We start from the raw sequence: 20943 nt of genomic DNA, 5'->3' as shown, positions 1-20943 counted from the left end.
CACCTATCTTATTTAATGAATTGCATAAGTTTCTTCGACCCTTCTTGTTTGCACACTTGCACCATACCAAACCCCCTTATATAGGCACATATCTCCCTTATGCTTTGCACTCGACCATTTTGGAATATTGACTTGACTTGTCCAAAGAAGATCGTTACTGCTACTGGCAGCAGTACCTTTGGCCACCCCAGCACTAGCGAATCTAGCCAGCAGCCATGAACCGGTGGGTCTGCCCAAGCTACAGTTCACCAGGAGCAGCCACAAGGCGACATTCCCCCGCCACCACCTCCTCCGGAGAACCTCACTATGGCTCAGTTCCTCGAGGCTCTCCGAGAGGAGCGCTAAGCCAACAACACCGCTATCTAGTAGATAGCTCGGGTCTTGGTGAACAACCCACAGCAGGGCGGAAGTGGATACGGACGTTCCACTCCGTCGGAGTTCATGAGGACTTCTCCTCCGATATTCACTCAGACAACTGAGCCCCTGGATGCCGATGACTGGATCCGCACCATTGAACACCTCCTTGCACTGGCCATCTGCACCGATGACCGTGAAAATGTTCTCTATGCCTCTCACTATCTCGGGGGGGGCAGCGCCAGAGCTTGGTGGGACGGATTCAAGATCATGTGAGGTGAACTGGCCATCACCTGGACTGCCTTCAAAGAGGGATTCTGTGCTGCCCACATTCTCCCAGGGATGATGACAATCAAGAAGCGGGAATTCCATGCACTAAAGCAAGGCAGTGGCACAGTTAAGGAATACCTAGAGAAGTTTAACCTCTTGTCGAGGTATTCGCCTGATGAAGTCAGCACTAAGGCCGCTAAGGTGCAACGCTTCATGGATGGGCTTCAGCAGTCGCTGCAATACGAACTTGTTGTCTGTGACTGCCAGACCTTCAGTGATCTGGTGAATAAGGCTCTCATGCTTCAAGACAAGCGTCGTGTTATGGATGACACTCGCAAGCGCAAGATGATGAACAACGGTGGTTCCAGCCACCAGAAGACTCGTCCGTGGCAATCAGCCCCGCCAAGGCCTAACTATCAGCCCGAGCAGTACAAGACTCCTGCACCTCGACCAAGCTACCAGCCTCAGCAGTATGCCAACCCCAAGCCGGCGTACACCCGTCCAAGCAACCCCATTGGGGGAAAGCCTAACAACCTCGGGCAGGTCACCTGCTTTGGGTGTGGACATCCTGGACACTACTCCATGAAGTGCCCCAATAAGAAACCCGATGCACCGCGCCCCAATGCGCCAGATCAAGGACAAGGTCATGGAGCACCAAACAAGAATCAAGATCCCCGCAACCAGCACTACAACGGTAGGGGACACATGAATCATATCTCCGCAGAGGAAGCCCAGGAAGACCCTGACTGCATACTGGGTATGTTCCTCGTCAACTCCACTCCAGCAACAGTATTGTTTGATTGTGGTGCATTGCATTCTTTTGTCACTAAAAAGTTTGCAACAAAGAGTGGCTTGAAACCTACACTCCTGAATGGTCACATGACGGTACAAATCCCGGGTGCAGTGTTAAGGACCAATATAGGATGTAGGGGAGTTGGTATCAGCATTAGCGGGGTAGACTTCATAGAAGATCTCATCGTTCTTAAGTCGCAAGGCTTGGACGTGATCCTTGATATGGACTGGTTAGCCAAGCACATGAGCATATTGGACTATGCCAAGAGGGCTATTACCATGACCAGCGATCAAGGGATCAATGTCAAGTACAACTCCGACCCTACGTCCACTCAAGCTCCTCGGGTTAACTACATTTCGGGGAAAGAGTTGGACCAAGTGCCAGTAGTATGTGAGTACCCAGACGTCTTTCCTGATGAACTGCCTAGGATGCCTCCCGACCGAGAAATCGAGTTCATCATTGAGCTCATGCACGGATCGAGACCTATCTATAAGAAGCCTTATAGGATGGGATCCGAGTAATTGGCAGAATTGAAGAAGCAACTCGCCGAGCAGCTCAGGAAAGGATTCATTCGTCCTATTGCCTCTCCTTGGGGATCACCTATTCTATTCATGTCCAAGAAGGATGGGACTATCAGGCTCTGCGTTGATTACCGTTCCCTCAATGAAGCCATGATAAATAACAAGTATCCACTTCCCAAGATTGAAGACCTATTCGACTAGTTGAATGGTGCCAAGGTATTCTCCAAGATCGATCTCAGGTGTAGATACTACCAAGTGAAGATTCGGCCCGAAGACATACCAAAGACGACATTCGTGACTAGGTACGGCCTGTACGAATGCATAGTCATGTCAGTTGACCATTACCCCAACCTACTTCATGTACCTCATGAACAAAGTCTTCATGGAATACCTGGACAAGTTTGTTGTGGTCTTCATCGACGACATACTCATCTTCTCCAAATCCGAAGAAGAACATGAGGAGCACTTGAGGATGATGTTGGAAAAACTTCGAGAGCATCAACTTTATGCAAAGTTCAGCAAATGCGAATTTTGGCTACACGTGGTTGGATTCTTGGGACATACCATGACAACAGAGGGATTGTCAGTCGACCCCAACAAGATTACTACAGTAACGAATTGGGAATCGCCAATCGATGTGAAGGAAGTCAGAAGCTTCCTCGGATTCGTAGAGTATTAGCGCAAGTTCGTGGAAGGATTCTCCCGCATCGCCCGACCAATGACTCAGCTCTTGAAGAAGGGCAAGAAGTAGGAATGCAAAGCAAGCTTCCAAGAACTAAAGAAGAGGCTGACCACCGCCTCAGTACTAGCCACTCCGGATATCAACAAATAATTTGTGATATACTGCGATGCATCAAGGGTCGGGCTCGGTGGTGTTTTGATGTAAGACAGCAGAGTTGTGGCTTATTTATCACGGCAACTACGCCCTCATGAGGAGAACTAGCCACTCAGGACCTCGAGTTGGCAGCGGTAGTTCATGCCTTGAAGACATGGCAGCATTGATTTCTGGGGAAACGGTCAAGATATACACCGACCACAAGAGTCTAAAGTATATCTTTACCCAGGAGGAATTGAATTTGAGGCAACAAATATGGTTGGAGTTAATTAAAGACTATGACCTCAGCATTGAGTACCACCCCGGTAAGGCCAACGTAGTAGAATACGCCTTGAGCCAGAAGGCTTGCACCTTGAATGCTATGATCAAGGAAAAGCTACCTGCCCTATATGAAGAGCTGGAAAGTTTCGGGTTCGAGCTAGTCTAACAAGGATTCTTGGCAAACCTCGAAGCTAAACCCACATTAATGGACGACATTAAGGAAGCCTAGAAGGGACACGAGAGCATCGAAGGCATCAAGAAAAAGATCAAGGAAGGCAATGCCCCAGGATTCTCAGTGGATGAGCAGGGAGTAGTGTGGTTTGGGAACCACATATGCGTACCCAACAAGGTTGAACTCAAGAACCTAATCTTGTAAGAAGCTCATGACACTCCATATTCAATCCACCCTGGTGGAACCAAGATGTACGAAGACCTCAGAGAAAGGTTATGGTGGCACGATATGAACAGGGAGATAGCCTCGTATGTAGCCAAGTGCGACATATGCCAAAGGGTCATGTCTAAGCATCACGACCTGCTGGGATACTACAACCTCTTTAGGTACCTGAGTGGATGTGGGATAAGGTCGGCATGGACTTCATCACGGGTCTGCCTAGATCCAACAAAGGCCATGACTCCATTTGGGTCATTGTTGATCACCTGACCAAGGTAGCCTATTTCATCCCCGTCAGTACCACGTACGATGGTAGCGAGCTGGCTAATCTCTACATCGAGCGTATTGTGAGCCTCCATGGTGTTCTAAAGGAGATCGTATCTAACAAAGGCTCCTACTTCACCTCAAGATTCTCGAAGAAGTTCCAAGAGGCTCTAGGAACCAATCTCTCCTTCAGCACCGCCTTCCACACACAAACCGGCGGGAAGACTGAGCGAGTAAATCAAATACTCGAGGACATGCTTTGTTCCAGTGTCTTGGCCTATGGAATAAAATGGGCAGATTGTTTGCCCTTCGCTGTGTTCTCCTACAACAACAACTATCAGTCCAGCCTCCAGATGGCACCATTTGAGGTACTACACGGCCGCAAATACCACACACCCCTCAACTGGTCTGAGACTGGTGAAAGACTGACTTTTGGGCCAGCTATTCTCCATGAAGCTGAGGAGAAGGTGCAGCTTGTAAGGGAGCACCTAAAAACCGCCAAGTCGAGACAGAAGAGTTACATCGACAACCACCGTCGAGAAGTTACTTTCTGTGTGGGAGACCTTGTCTACCTCCATGTCACGCCTCTCAAGGGGTCAAAGCGCTTTCACGTCAAGGGAAAGCTAGCACCAAGGTACATTGGGCACTTTTGGGTCACCGCAAAACGAGGGGAGGTTTCCTACCAGTTGGAGCTACCTCCACGAGTTTTAGGTGTGAACAATATCTTGCATGTGTCAGAACTACAAAAGTGCCTCCAAGCGCCAAACCATTCGGATCCTTACAAGGACATAGATCATCAAGGCATCGATCTTCTGCCAGACCTCACTTATCGTGAAAGTCCGATCCGCATTCGGGATGAACCGAATGTTGTACCCGAAGCCGCACCATCAAGTACTTCAAGGTACAGTGGAGCAACCACATCGAGGCAGAATCAACCAGGGAGCATGAATACTATCTTAGTTCCGACTTTCCGTACCTTTTCAACACCTTAATTTAGGAATCTCGGGCACGAGATTCTTGTAAGGAGGATAGGTCTATCACACCCTGTTTTTGCACCAGTTTTACCACTATTGTTTCCTTCTCAAAATTTGGAATAAATTAAAACTTTTTAAGTAAGTGCTATGAGTATCTTGATTGTCATTGCTTGTATGTGAGCTTAAGAGTGGATCACAAAAACCAATTTTTACAAAATATTATTTCTACAAAAACCCTTTTTATTATTTTTGTAGCTTTAAACCGTGCTTTTGGATTTTGTACTACAAGTCAATGATTTAAAGGTATTGCCTTTTTACCCGAAAGCTTTATTTTGATTATATTATTAAAACAACTCTTCAAAACCATAAATTAATTATATTTAAAAAAATCCTATTTTATTTATATGCCCTATTTTAAGGCCAGAAATGGCATTTCTTGGTGAAATATTATTTTTCTACCTTAGAAAAATCGGAGAAAATTTAGGAAGACTGTGAGGTCATATATTTTCCATAAATAAGAGTTTCAACCCCTTGTCATGTTTGAAATATTGGACTAAACCCTTGAAGACTATTTCTGTCTATTTTGACCTTTTGAAATATTTCCAAAGGAAATATTCTCAGTAAGTTCTAACAAAACTCTAGCATGTCCCACATGCTATATTTGGTGATCATACCAAGTTTCACCTCCATCCAAGGTGGTTTGGTTCACCAAATAATCTAGAAACCCTTCCTGTCTAGAACCAAGTGGGATCAACTCCACATTGCCAAGTTTGTCCAATTGGTCTCAAACTTTGCAGGAGTGCTCAATAACCCAAATAAGAAGGGCATGCCAAGAATTGGATTTGTGGTAATTGGTTTGACCATAATTTCTCACGAGATTGCAGATATGCCCGTTTGGGGGTATTTTCAAGTTTACATTGTCAAACATGTTAAATTGTGCTCAAATTTGGTAAAACATCCTATTTATGTCCACCATCCAATCCTGTTAACTATGAAAGCCATTGGAGGAGGTTAAATCCCTCAAACCAGCATCAAATACCTTCTACCAGTTTCGAAAACCAGCAGCTAGCACCCCCAACATTTACTCCCTTCACTCCAAACTTGTATTATGGGTTTCTGTGCCTCCCCACAGCTGCAGCCGAAAGATCCAGCACCAATTCAATAAGAGGAAGCCAAAATCTCCAATTCACCCACTGAATCAATGCTGACAACATCAATTTGTCACTCCACCTTTTGACCAGCTTGATTCCCCTTGACTCCAAGCACTCATAGGTCATCTACCACACCCACAGACTCCCCCAGACATGGGAAAACATGCCAAAGTGAGCCAGTATGCCGTAGCATGCCAAAGCTGTGCCCTGGATGCACTATAGGGTGCACCTGAGCATAGGGAGGCCAGCCATGGCCAGTTCCTGCTCCCTCCCATTGCCCCTCTTTGACCACATCGTCGACCGAGTCTAGGGCAGCGTCGGGCCCCTCTCTTTCCCCTCTCCTCTTCCCCAGGCGACGCGTGCCCGCGTGCACCCGAACTGGCCAGAAGAGCTCCGCCACCACGATGCGCCAAGAGCCTGCCCCCACTCCTCTAGAATATCCCTCGTGGTCTAAAACTACGTCCGTAAAACCACGGGCTCGCTCCCGAGCTCTTTCTCCCCCTTTGGCCATTGTTGTAGCATCGTCAGCGCCCCAACCTTTGGTGGATAGTCGCCCGCCTATATAAAGGCCCCCAGCTCTCCCCCTCACTTCCAACACCGCTCTCAAGCCTCCAATCGACCACCCTCAGTGCCCCTTGAGCTAAACGAGCACCTGGGCTCCGTCGATCTCGGGAAACATGCACGCTCTGGACCTCCTCACACCTACCCCGTGACCGCAAGAGCTTCTTGGTCCTCCTCCACCTCTTCCCTGACCTCCTCCGTTCTCTTAGCATCGTGGTCAGCATCTTCCCGAAAGCCTCCACCGCAGCTTCTTCATCACCGGTGACTCAGGCCACCACCGACGCTCTTTCAACCCACAATCGAGAGGCGGGAGTGCGAGGAGTCCATTCCCACATCCGCCCGTCCTTGACACTGCCGGGATCGCCGTCGGTGAGGTCCCCCTCCCCTGTGTTCTGAGGAAGGAGATGACCCCGATAGGAGGGCCCCAACTGTCGGCGGTGTCTCTCTCCTCCTCTCTCCTCTCTGTCCCACGTCGTAGGGCCCCACGCGTCAGGTTTGAACCTCATGGCGCGCGCTCCTGGGATGGCTGGCTGGCTGACCGATTGGCCAGTTGGGCCGACCCTGCTGCTCACCAAGCCTAGCCAATGAGTTGGCCATTTTTCTTTATTCTTTTCTGGACTTCAAAAACAAATTTCCACACGATTAAATATTCATCCAAACTCAATTCTTTTTCCATCATAATTCTTGTGAAATAATGTAGTATTTAATAATACTGCTTGTGCAATTTTTATAAAAAGTTTTTGGCACAGTTTTAAATTAAAATTTGTTTTATGTATTTTTGCCTCTACCAAAAAGACTTTTAAAAATAGTTTTCCACACCAAAACCGGAAACAAACATTTTTAGAAATAATGTTAGAACTTTTCAGAATAGGGTAACATTTTAGATGTGAGTTTGTGCTCTCTTTTTGGTTGTGATTTTTCTTATTATTATTACTATAACGATGATTGATCACGCGTTTGACGAAGGACTTGGACCCGAAGACCTCGAAGACCCCAGATACCTAGCTGATCAAGGCAAGCAGCCCTCTGACCATGTCTGAGAAAACATTTTTATGCATGACATGTTGATTAGTTTATTCCGATGCATATGATCATGATTAATCGGTAAACCCTCGGTATGGTGTTACCGATGGCTCCTCTGGAGCACTTCATTGGACCATGACCTTACCATCTATTAGGGTCACGCTGATGTAAAGTTGACAAGTAGATAGTAGTGCTACATGTAGGATGAGCATATGCACGGTGATGGTAACACAAATGTGATTACAAAGATGTTTCTGAAAACCCCGTCGGGTGCCACTAATGCCCGATGGTGATGACATTGAGTTGGATGACCACTTGAAAGAGAAGTGGTGTACCAAGAAAGAAATTGGTGTGTGCGAGTGTGGTTTCGAAAACAAGGAGAGATTTAAGATGTGTCGACCGTCCCAACCTTACATATGCGACCACGATACCCCTTTATGGGATGGGGCTTTGTTGATTTCTCTGGTCGGTGCTAGAAAAGAGCTCACATTACCAGTGGCGGGAGTGATATGGTCACTCTCATGTCGGGGACGTGCCAAGTAGGGCAACTATGTTGTTTTTACATGTGTCGGGCAGACCGTTGGTCCCTGCATGGATGATACTACCTAGAGTTGGTACTCGTAAGATGTACATCATGTGGGTTGGGTACCAATCGAGTGGACTCTTTGTCTACTGTCGTCAGGGGAAAGGCAATGATCGGGTACTTACCTCGGATATGTTATATACCGCCGGTCATGGATGACACGGAAGTTTCCCGGATCTCGTGGGTACAACACGCAACGTCTGCAGAGTGTAAAACTATTCGAATAGTTGTGTCCACGGTCAAGGACAGTTGGGTGGTACTGCTTAGACTACGTCCACTTGTTTTCGCATAAACCACGTGTGCGTGAGTATAAAGGTGTTTTGCAAGAAACTGATTAATTGGACCAAGTCCGGTGACTTGGTATGGAGGGTGAACATTAGGTGTTCAACCCTCAGAATATTTATGTAGATATTTGTAACATGTTCTCATGGTTACTAACCACCTTGTGATGCATGAATATACTTACACTTGACCATGTCACTGCATTTAAGGAAAAACCCGCTTTCCGCAATGGTTGCATACTAAAGATATATCATGTTGCATTGTTGCCTTGTTCCGCATCATGGGTTGCTTGCAGGTACATTCAAAGTACTCATTGGCTTGCCACTGGTTATTTTATTTGGCCACACACGGAAGAATCGGGGTATGGAGAGGAATTCGTCGTCACAGACAGTCAAGCGAACTAGGACGCTTCCTAGTCAAAATGCGTGTAGGTTAAGGCTAATGGCATGGTGTCACACCCCAAAAATTCAATAATATTTCTACAAAATAAAATATTGCCTAGAATAAAATTTTGGGTAAATAATTTGCTTCATGACTCTTCTCTACGCCTCTTTACAAAAACTTTTGTTTGCAAGTAGCATATTAAAGATCATTTAGTGCTTGAGACCATTTCAAATTCTCTATTAATTAAATGGGAATATTATTTCGGCCATGTTTATTTAAAATCTGGATTTCTGGGTTTTCAATTGATTTTTGAAACACTCCTTTTCCCTTTTATAAAATTCTTTCGCAAGTAAATGTTTTTGAAAATTTATGTTGGAACCTCAGTGCTTGCATCAAATCATTTCTTTTCTTGTGACAAATTCATTGGAGATTTTTTTTATATATTTTTGCCAAGGTTTGTTTTATTAAAAAATTGACTTTTAATTCCTTTAAGGGACTGTTTTGCACTACAACCTTTTGATCACTTCTTCTAAAAATTCCATAAAAACTTGAAGATGACCTATGATGTCCTTGGATCATATTTTTTGCAAAAACTTAGCACAATGTTTTGAAAAATTAGAGCTCATTAACTTCATTTCTATTCTCACCAAAAGTGGACTTTGTACTACAACCCCAAGATATATTCTTTTAAAAATTGTATAAAAATTTGAGGATGTCTAGTGAAGCACGAGATTCACTTTTATGCAAAAACCGAACCTTGTGCTTTGAATTTTTTTGGCAAAACAACTCTTTCCGTGTTCTTGTCCAGTTTGGTACTTTGTACTGCAACCATGTTTTTCCTTCCTGTGATTGCGTTAAGATTTTGCATGCTTGTGTAATACCCTAACAAAACCTTAAGTCCATAAGATGAGCCCCATGTGATAATCTTAAATGCATGTGATATTAGCCTCAACTTTCTGACCAGAAATGATTTTCTCTAACAATTGCATTACCAAGTTTTAACTTTTGCACAACTAAATTGACCATCTTAACTAACACCTAGGGAGAGTATGATCTGGAGTTTTTGGGTTGCAGAAAAGCTCAACTGAAGCGCATGGCATTTCATCAAGCACCTTTGGTGCATGGCCAGATTTGGCATGAGCTTGTACTGCACTTCAGAGTTGCTCCACTAACCCTAAGTCTTTGTCCATCGCATTGGCCTTAACCCATAACTCGAGCCTGGTAAGTCTAAGCAATCTTGGATGTGTGTGGTAGTGCTGGGCATTGCGTCGAACACCTTGGTGCGTGCTTTGGGGGCACCCAGAGCGCACGTTTGGCACGCGTGTGTGCCAAGCCGCCGCGTCCATGCACACCTTGCCCTTTTGGTCTGCTGCAGAGTCACGTCACCGCTCCTCCCCGACCAGTAGTTGCCACCACTCTGCACGCGTAGTACCTCAGCGGCGCAATAGCCGTGGCATCTGGCCGACGTCCTCTTTGCTGCTGTAGTGGTCGGCGCTGCTCGAGTTCCTCCAGTGCGCCAGCTGCTCGTGGTCCTTCCCTTTGAATCATCCTCTAGCTACTGCCGACCCTGCTGAGCCCCGTGCCACCCTTGTGCACCTGAACCATCGCCAGAGTCTGTTGCCGGCGTGCTTATCCGTAGCTGCCGCGGAACCGTCGTTGCTCGACTATAAAAGGGTTGACTAGAGCCTTCCGAGCGTCTCACCAGCCCCCTCCGACTCGCAGCTCGCTCCCCCTTGCGCAAATTCGATCAGAGCCCCTCATCTTGCCCTCCCTGTCGCCGCAGCACCGTCAGCCATCTCTGCGTAAATTCGGGCTGCCCCGAGTCCGGCTGCTCTTCTGTAGCCACATCTAGCCTCCCTCAGCCACCGCAAATCAATCCCCACACCAATTTTGGCCCGGGAACCACCCTAGCCGGAGTTCCCCTCCTGCCCGACGCCTCCGTCCGCCATGAGCTAAGTCGTGCCTAGACGGAGCACACCGGGTGCTCCTCTACCCTCCACGTGGTGCGACTCATCCTCCAGAGCTCGTGGATGGGTCAAGCATCAAGGATGGTGCCCTGTGCCACCTGTGAGCGTCGCTGGAAATCTCCCTGGCCCTGTCCCTGTCCCCTACGCGCGAGAGGAGGAAGGGGAAAACCCAACATGCGGGCCCCGCCTGTCAGCGAGGCAAGCCTCGGCCTCGATGACGCAGCCGTGTCTATGCGCTTCTCTCCAGAGAAGTTGTAACGCGGTGAGTGCGCCTTCTTCCCTTCATAGCGTAGCTAGCCCGTAGCGTTTCTCCGATGGAAAGCGTGTTCCCGATCGAAGCATTTTCTTTTGTGATTGTTTTAAAACAGAATTAAACATAAACTTAAAATGGCTCTAACGTTTTATAGAAAACTCCAAATGGACTGATTATTTTCCTACTTCTTTCAAATTGCCCTTAGTTTATTTACATATTTATTTCAAAAATATTCAAACAACTTTTGTGTGATGTTTTGTGTTTGCGTGTTAATTCAAATACTTTCAAAATAGTACATGGAGAGAGGAGGCTTTTTCCAAGATTTTCGGGTCCACCTTACCCTCCTCAAACTCCAAAGGCAAGCATCTTGAACTCAAATTAGCAAAAAGTTGGGTGATGTTTGTGGTGGTGCATCTATTGCGTGATTTTTAGATTATATTAATAAAAATCTTGCATGAAATAATACCTTGCATAAGAGCATGTGATGGATATTTTGTTGCTAAGTTTGTGGGAGGCAAGTGGTGAGTGGTTACTGCCTCATACCTCGTATGCTATGTTGGTGTGGACAACCTCGGAGTAAGGTGTGTCGTGGTGGAAATGAGACCATGGGCTGACATCTCGTGGAAGAAGAGTGGTCAGTGAAAGCATGTCGGAGTGTGATGGAAGTAACCCTGAGATAATTCCGCAGCAATATTATGTGGTACTAACCCTTGCACGAAAACATTAAACCTCCTAAGCCGACCGTAGATCGAGTCTTGTATGTGTGTCACCTTAGATATCGTGCCGCCGTATGTCTTTCTGAAAGGGAATACGGTCTAGTAGGTCGTAAATCTATTACCAGGTACACACCAAATAGAGTGTCTGGGATGAAGGTATCCATGGCCCTGGACTAAATCCAGTCATCCGCTCAGCGGGCATGGGTGTTTCCGGTCTGGGACCAAGAGGGAATGGCCATTCCCTTGTAGCGCACATTATAAATTTGATCCCATGCTAGTCGAGGTTGGAGCCTCCCCGTCTTAAGGTTTTTCTCTGGCAGCGTAGCTCGAGTGATGTCGGTCTTCACAGGGGAAAAATGTGTGCGTACTGGTTTTGAGAATTTACTTCTAAAATACCGTACGCGAGATTAGTCCGAGTGACTATTGAAACCCATGGGTTGTGGGTAAAGAGTACACTCTCTGCAGAGTCAAAACTATTCGAGTACCCGTGTCCACGGTCAAGGATGACTGGTTGACTAGTCAAGTGTCGGCCTGAGTGTCGGTCTGCGGAGGAAGCTAAAGAAGTCGTGAGACTAAACATGAAATATGGTGGATGATCATATTATTATTATTACTGTGGATTAACCCCTATGATTATGTTTGTTGAATATCCCTAGGACAGTTCTACCTCCTGGATGTTCAATATGTATTGTTGTTTCTTATAAGTCCTTCTTGTGGTGTCGCTTAGACGCCCTACTGCAGTGTGATTGTTATTATTTCTTATAAGCCCTTTCTGTGGTGTTGCTTAGATGCCCGATTGTGGGAACTGTTATTACTTACATGTGAGCCCTTTAGGCGGTGTCGCTCCGACGCCTGACTACGGCACACATGTTATTACTTGTTCATTGTTACCTTCCTTGCTTGTTCATACAACATTGCTGGAAATTGCTTATCTGCATGAATGCATCCATGAAATAAATCTAATGGCATGGTAGAGTTATTAAGGGGATTATGCATGCATCTCACCTACTTTAACTTATTTGTTTTCTTGATGTTTGCTAGTACATTCAAAGTACTCGCTAGGTTGTCCCTGACTATTGTGTTGGCCAGATTGCGTACGGAGAGGAGCACGATGCAGTCAACCCTAGAAGCTAGGAGTCCAGGATATCAGCCTTGTGAGATAGGAATTTATCCAGGTCAGCTGTTCTTGTGGGAATGGAGTCCCCTAGGCACTGGAGAATCCTCGAGTCGCTCCCGTCGTCAGCCTCTGACCTTGTCCAAACCAATAGACCTTTATGATCTTGTAACCTAGATTTTGTATTTTTGCTTGGATATTCTATATCAAGTAAGTGTCTACCAGCTAACAATAGTCATGGGGCTGGTGAACACAAAGCCCTGTTTTCTGGATTTTTTTGAAAAACCGGTCGCTACAACCTTGGTATCAGAATCAGGCTGACCATTGGCTAAACCTATCTTAGCTAGGTCGCTATCCCTACCCGGATATTTATATATCCACAACCCAGCTTAGCCTAACCAATAGCCAACCACAGTGGCCATCCGACACCTTTTGGCAGTCGGTGCCTGACCTGTCAACCTAGCCCTTAAGGTGTGTGTCTATGACCGACACCGGAGTTGTCGCATTCCTTAGCCTGCGACAAAAGACTCCCTACCGTGTATAGTAAGTCCTTGCCTGAACCCTAGCAACCTGCAACTTTGAGACCACTACCCTAGTAAACCCCATTGACTTGCAAGATGCCTAGATGCGTTCTTCGCAACGAGAGCACCATGTCCGAGCATGGAGACTTTGTAGTCATCCTCGCCGACCTCAGCCGCCAAGTTTTTGGCATAGAAGAACCTCTAGTGTATGTTGTACATGAGGAGCCTATGAGTGATGCTATGCGTTACTTTTGGGCCTCGGTGCACATCTATGGAGGGGGTCCCTAATTAGAGTGCCCTCACCATTTCACTGATAAAACAACCACCGATGAAGCCCAAGCTCGTTAGCTTGTACCCTAAGAGGCTATAGTCCAGCTGCGACAACTGTCGCCATGGATGAATAGCCGACCGTTCTGCTACTATCCTAGTCCTAAAGGCTATGGTAGTGTGACCCGAGTTGCCAGCGAAGACCTTGAGGGAGACCCAGCACTAGTGCAGGTTGTGCGCTATTTGAGTGTGCAAGAGGCACTCATCGATCAGATCACCTCTGACTTGGCCATGAGCCACACGCCAACTGCTCGCCGGACCCTGGCAAGCCGTGAAGCCGCAACCGCCTCCAACAACCAGCCCATCTTGGTTGGAAGACCGATTGGATCTCTAAGATGTGCCCTAGCCTTTATGTTTGCCAACCAGGCCATGACCCCGGCGGAGCTTCACCGCAGTTTCGATGCCTTTTGCAATGAAGCTATGCCAAGGGCGCGCCGTCCGAGACGTCGTCGCCGCCGCAACCCTGCAGCCCCGTTCCATGGCCCCGTTGACTCTGGAGCCATGGCAAATGGAGGAGCCTTATTGGTTAGTGAGCCCATCAGCTCAGAAGCCAACGAAGGCGGAGCGAGTCTGTGAGAGTAGCTGTCTGGCCTTAGTACCCAGTGTCGCCCTGTAACGTTGTATTCACGTAATTGTGATAAATCTGTTTTAAATAAAGTTGTAGGATGCATGCGCGCCCTTGTTTTAAAGGTAGAATTGCGTAGAATAGCCCGCGAGGCCTTAGATTAAATTTTTGGGAGTGACCACCTAGCCACCAAGCCAGCTAACCGTGTGATGTATCACTTGGGAGTTGATACCCGAGCTTCCACCCCAATGAACCAGGCCACACCCGTGTCATTCGGTGTGTCCCTAAACTAGGCACCTAGTGAGACCACCCATGAAAACTCCTCGCACGTCTCACCAAGTGCACTACCCTAAGCCGGTCCTCCCCATGACTACCCACTGGGATTCGTTCGGAAAATTCTGGATGCAATCCCACAATGGAAACCGTGTTGTCTCGCAGCCCAATATAGAGCAGCCCTAGTGTGCCCGTCCCTTGTCCTTCAGGTCATCACCAAGGGTGTTGACCCATCAACGGGCGGATAAAATTCCACACCCCTTCTATGGGAAAATTTTCCATATTTTCCATTGTTAGTCCGTTGTTGTTAGACCAAGGGGACACGTTCTCCAAAACTCCATCTAGGAGAAGTAGAATGTGTTTTCCCCAACCGAGAATATTTTTTCGGGAACACCCCCTTGCCCGTATCTCGTTGACCACCCTCAAAGTGTACGTTAGTCTAGTAGTATGTCTTGCTCATACTAGGTGAGTAGAGGTGTACTATTTGATTGCATTGTTTGCACCTACACATGAGTGACTGTGTGCTATATGATTGCCTTGTTTGCGCGTGCAATTGAGTGATCATGATCCCGTGTTTTCTTGAGTGAATTATTTTCTTTCCCTAAGAAAATCTCGGGGGCGAGATTTATTTTTAAGGGTGGTAGTGTGTGTCACACCCCAAAAATTTAATAATATTTTTATAAAATAAAATATTGCCTAGAATAATTTTTTTGGGAAATAATTTGCTTCATGACTCTTCTCTAAGCCTCTTTACAAAAACTTTTCTTTGCAAGTAGCATTTTAAAGATCATTTAGTGCTTGAGCCCTTGCTTGAGACCATTTTAAATTCTTTATTTAATCAAATGGGAATATTATTTTGGTCATGATTATTTAAAATCTGGATTTCTGGGTTTTCAATTGATTTTTGAAACACTCCTTTTCCCTTCTATAAAATTCTTTCCCAAGTAAATGTTTTTGAAAATTTATGTTGGAACCTCAGTGCTTGCATCAAAACATTTATTTTCTTCTCACAAATTCATTGGAGATTTTTATTTTATTTTTGCCAAGGTTTCTTTTATTAAAAAGTTGAATTTTAATTCTTTTAAGGGCCTATTTTGCACTACATCCTTTTGATCACTTCTTGTAAAAAAATTATTAGCACTTGAAGATGACCTATGATGTCCCTCGGTCATATTTTTGTAAAAACTTAGCCAAGTGTTTTTTGAGCTCATTAACTTCATTTTTATTCTGGCAATCACCTAGATATATTATTTTAAAAATTGATTAAATTTGAGGATGGCTAGTGATGTAGGAGATTCACTTTTATGCAAAAAACCCAACCTTGTGCTTTGGAAAAATTTAGCAAAACAACTCATTCTTTATTCTGGTCCAGTTTTGGTACTTTGTACTGCAACCATGTTTTTCCTTGCTCTGATTGCCTTAAGATTTTGCATGCTTGTGTAACACCCTAACAAAACCTTAACATCATAAGATGAGCCCGATTGCATAATATTAAGTGCATGTGATATTAGCTTCAACTTTTTGTGCCGAAATTATTTTCTCTAACAATTGCATTACCAAGTTTTTCCTTTTTTCCAACTAGCTTGACCATCTTAACTAACACATAGGGAGAGTATAATCTAGAGTTTTGGGGTTGCGGAAAAGCTTAATTGAAGCCCCTGGCATTTCATCAAGCACCATTGGTGCATGGCCAGATTTGGCATGAGCTTGAACTACACTTCAGAGTTGCTCCACTAACCCTAATTATTTGTTCATCGCATTGGCCTTAACCCATAGCTCGAGCCTGGTAAGTCTAAGCAGTCTTGGATGTGTGTGGCAGTGTTGGGCATTGCATCGAACACCTTGCGTGGGTGCTCTCGGGACGCCCAGAGCACATGTTTTGCACGCGCGTGTGTCGAGGCGACGCGTCCGCGCACCCCTTGCCCTTTTGGTGTGATATAGAGTCGCGTCAACGCTCCTCCCCGTCCAGTAGTCACCGCCCCTGTATGCACGCAGTACCTCAGTGACGCAATAGCCGTGGAGGCGAGCCGGCGTCCTCTCTGCTGTTGTAGTGGTCAGCGCAGCTCAAGTTCCTCCAGCGCGCCAGCTGCCCGTGGTCCTTCCCTCTGAATCATCCTACAACTGTTGGCAATCCTGCTGATCCCCGTTGCCGCCCCTGTGCACCTAAACCATCACCAGAGCCTGTCGCAGGCGTGCTTATCCACAGCTACCACGGAACCGTCATTGCCCGGCTATAAAAGGGCTGACTAGAGCCCTCCGAGCGTCTCAGGAGTCCCCTCCGACTGGCAGCTCGCTCCCCCTCGCGCAAATTCGATCAGATCCCCTCGTCTTGCCGTCCCTCTGGCCGCATCACCGTCAGCCATCTCTGAGTAAATTTGGGCAGCCCCGAGTCCGGCTGCTCCTCTGCAGCCATAGCTAGCCTCCCTCAGCCATCGCAAATCCATCCTTGATCCAATTTTGGCCTGGGAACCAGCGTAGCCGGAGTTCCCCTCCTGGCCGATGCCTCCGTCCGCCATGAGCAAAGTCTTGCCTAGCCGGATCCCACGGGGCGCTCCTCTACCCTCCACGTGGTGCGGCTCATCCTCCTGAGCTCGTGGATGGGTCGAGCATTGAGGATGGTGCCCTGTGCCGCCAGTGAGCGTTGCCGGAACTCACCCTGGCCCTGTCCCCTGCGCACGAGAGGAGGAAGGAGGAAACCTAACAGGCGGGCCCCGCCTGTTAGCGAGGCAAGCCTCGGCCCCGATGACACAGCCGAGTCTGCACGCTTGTCTCCAATGAAGGCGTAACGTGGTGGGTGCACCTTCTTCCCTTCATAACGCAGCTGCGCCCGTAGTGTATCACAGAATACGCTTTCTCTGCTGGAAAGCGTATTCACTACCGAAATGTTTTCTTTTGTGTTTGTTTTAAAACAGAATTAGACAAAAACTTAAAAGGGCTCTAACTTTTTATAGAAAACTTCAAATGGACTGATTGTTTTTCCTACCTCTAGTTTATTTACATATTTATTTCAGAAATATTCAAACAACTTTGTGTGTTGTTTTGTGTTTGTGTGCTAATTCAAATACTTTCAAAATAGGACTCGGAGAGAGGAGGCTTTTTCCATGATTTTGGGGTGCACCTTACCCTCCTCAAACTCCAAAGGCAAGAATCTTGAACTCAAATTTGCAAAACTTTGGGTGATGTCTGTGGTGGTGCATCTATTTCTTGATTTTTAGATTATGTTAACAACAATCTTGCATGAAATAATACCTTACATTAGACCATGTGATGGATATTTTGTTGCTAGGTTTGTGGGAGGCAAGTGGTGAGTGGTTACAGCCTCATACCTCGTATGCTACGTTGGTCCGGACAACCTCAGAGTAAGGTGTGTCCTGGTGGAAATAAGACCATGGGCTGACATCTCGTGGAACGAGAGTGGTCATTGAAAGCATGTCGGAGTGTGATGGAAGTAACCCTGAGATAATTTCTGAGCAAGATTATGTGGTACTAACCCTTGCACGAAAACATTGAACCTCCTAAGTCGACCGTAGATCGAGTCTTGTCTTTGTGTCACCTTACCTATCGTGCCGCCACAGGTCCTTAAGGGAATACGGTCTAGTAGGTCATAAATCTATTACCAGGTACACACGAAATAGAGATGCCGGGATGAAGGTATGCATGACGCTCTTGTGGGCAGCCAAGAAGAAGAAAATCAGTAGGGTATTTTATCTATTTTGGCATTGACGGTGTTCAAGAAAGGTCTACCAAAGATAATTGGGCAAAAGTCATCTTGTAGGGAGCACAATGGATAACATTCAATTTCTTATCAACTCTTTGTCCTAGAATAGCACCCACAGCATAATCACTAGCATCACACATAATCTCAAAAGGCAAGTTCCAATGAGGTGGTTGAACAATAGGTGCAGTAATTAAGGCTTTCTTTAGTGTTTCGAAGGCTTCCGAACAATCATCATCAAACACAAAAGGAATATGCTTTTGCAAAAGATTTGTAAGAGGCCTAGAAATTTTAGAGAAGTCTTTGATAAACCTCCTATAGAAACCAGCGTGACCAAGGAAACTACGAATACCTTTGATATCTTTAGGACATGGCATTTTCTCAATTGCATCAACCTTGGCTTTGTCCACCTCAATGCCTCTTTTAGGAATTTTATGGCCCAAAACAATACCTTCGTTAACCATAAAGTGGGACTTCTACCAATTCAAGACAAGATTTGTTTGTTCACATCTCTGCAAAACTCGATCAAGATTGCTTAAACAATCATCAAAAGACTTCCCATAAACACAAAAGTCATCCATGAAAACCTCTACAATCTTTTCACAGAAATCAGAGAATATAACAGTCATACATCTTTGAAAGGTAGCAGGTGCATTACATAAGCCAAAAGGCATACGTCTATAAGCATAAGTTCCAAAAGGACATGTAAAAGTGGTCATTTCTTGATCAGGTTGTGAAACAGGTATTTGTGAAAAAACAGAATATCCACCAAGAAAGCAAAAAATATGTGTGCTTAGATAGTCTTTGTAACATTTGATCAATAAAGTGCAGAGGGTAATGATCTTCTCTAGTTGCTTTGTTTAATTTTCTATAATCAATTACCATTCTATAGTCTGTGACAATTCTTTGTGGAATAAGTTCATTGTTATTATTAGGAACAACAGTAATACCTCCTTTCTTAGGGACACAATGAACATGACTTGCCCATCTACTATCAGCTATAGGATAGCATGCACTTTCAGATAGATTATACCTGCTTCCATAATTTTCAGTATTTCCGTTCTTACCACTTCTTTCATCTTCGGATTTAACCAACATTGGTGATCAACAACGGGTTTAGCATCAGGTTCCATATTAATCTTGTACTGACATAGAGTGGGGCTAATGCCCTTAAGATCATCAAGAGTATATCCAATAGCAGCTCGGTGCTTCCTTAGAACTTTGAATAATCTTTGTTCTTCATGTTCTGAAAGGGTAGCACTAATAATAACATGATATATCTTTTTCTCATCAAGATAAGCATATTTAAAAGTGTTTGGAAATTGTTTTAATTCAAACACAGGATAACCTTTAGGTGGAGGGGGACCTCTGTCACGCCCAAGATGCAACCCTATCCTCAATTTGGCACGAGGGCCTCGTCAGGGATAGAAGCGCATCTCGTTGTTTCGCAAGAATGGATATCGTTACAAGTACATGTACTGAAAAGAAGATATATATATATATATAGAATTGGCTTACACTCGCCACAAGCTACATCAGAGTCACATCATTATAATACATAATCATCATGAATAAGAGCAGGGTCCGACTACGGACGAAAACAAACAAGAAAAGAAGAACGACGTCCATCCTTGCTATCCCAGGTTGCCGGCCTGGAACCCATCCTTGATCGATGATGAAGAAGAAGAAGAAGCAACTCCAAACGAACAATCAACGCGCTCACGTCAAGTAACCTTTACCTATACCTTTAATTGGTGTTGTAGTAATCTATGAGACACAGGGGACTCAACAATCTCATTTCCAAAGGTATCAAGACTAGCAAAGCTTAATGGGTGAGGTATGGTTAAGTGGTGAGGTTACAATAGCGGCTAAGCATATATTTGGTGGCTAAACTTACGAGTACAAGAAATAAGAGGGTGAAGATCTACGCATAGCGGACATGACTACTGATGATCAAATGAATGATCCTGAACACCTACCTACGTCAGACATAACCCCACCGTGTCCTCTATCGGAGAAGGAACGCACGCAAGAGACAGTCACGGTTACGCACTCAGTTGGCATGTTTTAATTAAGTTAACTTCAAGATATCTAGAACCAGTGTTACACAAAGTTTCCACGTTGCCACATAACCACGGGCACGACTTTCCGAAAGATTTAACCCTGCAGGGGTGCTCCAACTAGTCCATCACAAATTACCACAAGCCACATAGAAATCCTTGAACACGAAGCTCACGATCTCGTCAAACTCCTTAGTGGAAAACCTCAACTCTGAGTTTACCCAAAGCATCACCGGAATCCCGACGCACAAGATATCTCGTCAAAGGTAAAACTAATCCAGTAAGGCCACCCGGCGTGTCGATGATCCCGATAGGAGCCGCGTATCTCGTTCTCAGGACACGACAGATGAGCGATGGTTACCACGCCAAACGTCGAGTTGCCCCGGATCCCGCAGCTCCTCCTGCCCGCAGCAGCCGGGGTGGCTCCCTTGCGCCGCCGCCAGCCGCCGCGTGCGCCTCACCGTGTCGCCCCGCAGCAGCCCGTGCCCTCATCGGAGCCTCCCACCTGCCGGAGCCCACCGGAGTTCGCCCTTCGCCTCCGGCCACCAGCCCTCGCCAGAGCTCTTCTTCCTGCCGCCGTCCTCTGCGCCGCTCGCCTTCAATCCCCGTCGGCTGAGCCCTACAACCAATCGCCGCCGTGGAGATCCGTTGCAGACCACCGCCCCGGTTCGAAGGTGTCGCCACCGCAATATCCAGACCGGATCGAGGGCGGGTACCTCCTCGCTCCCCGTTGACCGCGGTGGAACCGCTCCTGGGCGCCTCCCGCACCGCTCCAGGCCGCACTG

At 46.2% G+C, this 20943-nt stretch overlaps 2 long non-coding RNA genes across 2 annotated transcripts; both read left to right on the top strand.

Moving 5' to 3' along the window:
• Window positions 1–9506: 9506 nt before the first annotated feature.
• Window positions 9507–12982, top strand: LOC123426163. Its single transcript, XR_006622066.1, has 2 exons — window positions 9507–10876; window positions 12673–12982. It is a non-coding gene; the product is annotated as an uncharacterized LOC123426163 (long non-coding RNA).
• Window positions 12983–15821: 2839 nt separating this feature from the next.
• LOC123426164 lies at window positions 15822–18037 on the top strand. Its single transcript, XR_006622067.1, has 2 exons — window positions 15822–17173; window positions 17460–18037. It is a non-coding gene; the product is annotated as an uncharacterized LOC123426164 (long non-coding RNA).
• Window positions 18038–20943: the final 2906 nt, after the last annotated feature.

Source organism: Hordeum vulgare, chromosome 2H (assembly GCF_904849725.1).
Source record: "Hordeum vulgare subsp. vulgare chromosome 2H, MorexV3_pseudomolecules_assembly, whole genome shotgun sequence".
Taxonomy (NCBI): Eukaryota; Viridiplantae; Streptophyta; class Magnoliopsida; order Poales; family Poaceae; genus Hordeum; species Hordeum vulgare.
The sequence above is the reverse complement of the archived record's forward strand: the minus strand, read 5'-3'. Positions and strand labels throughout refer to the sequence as shown.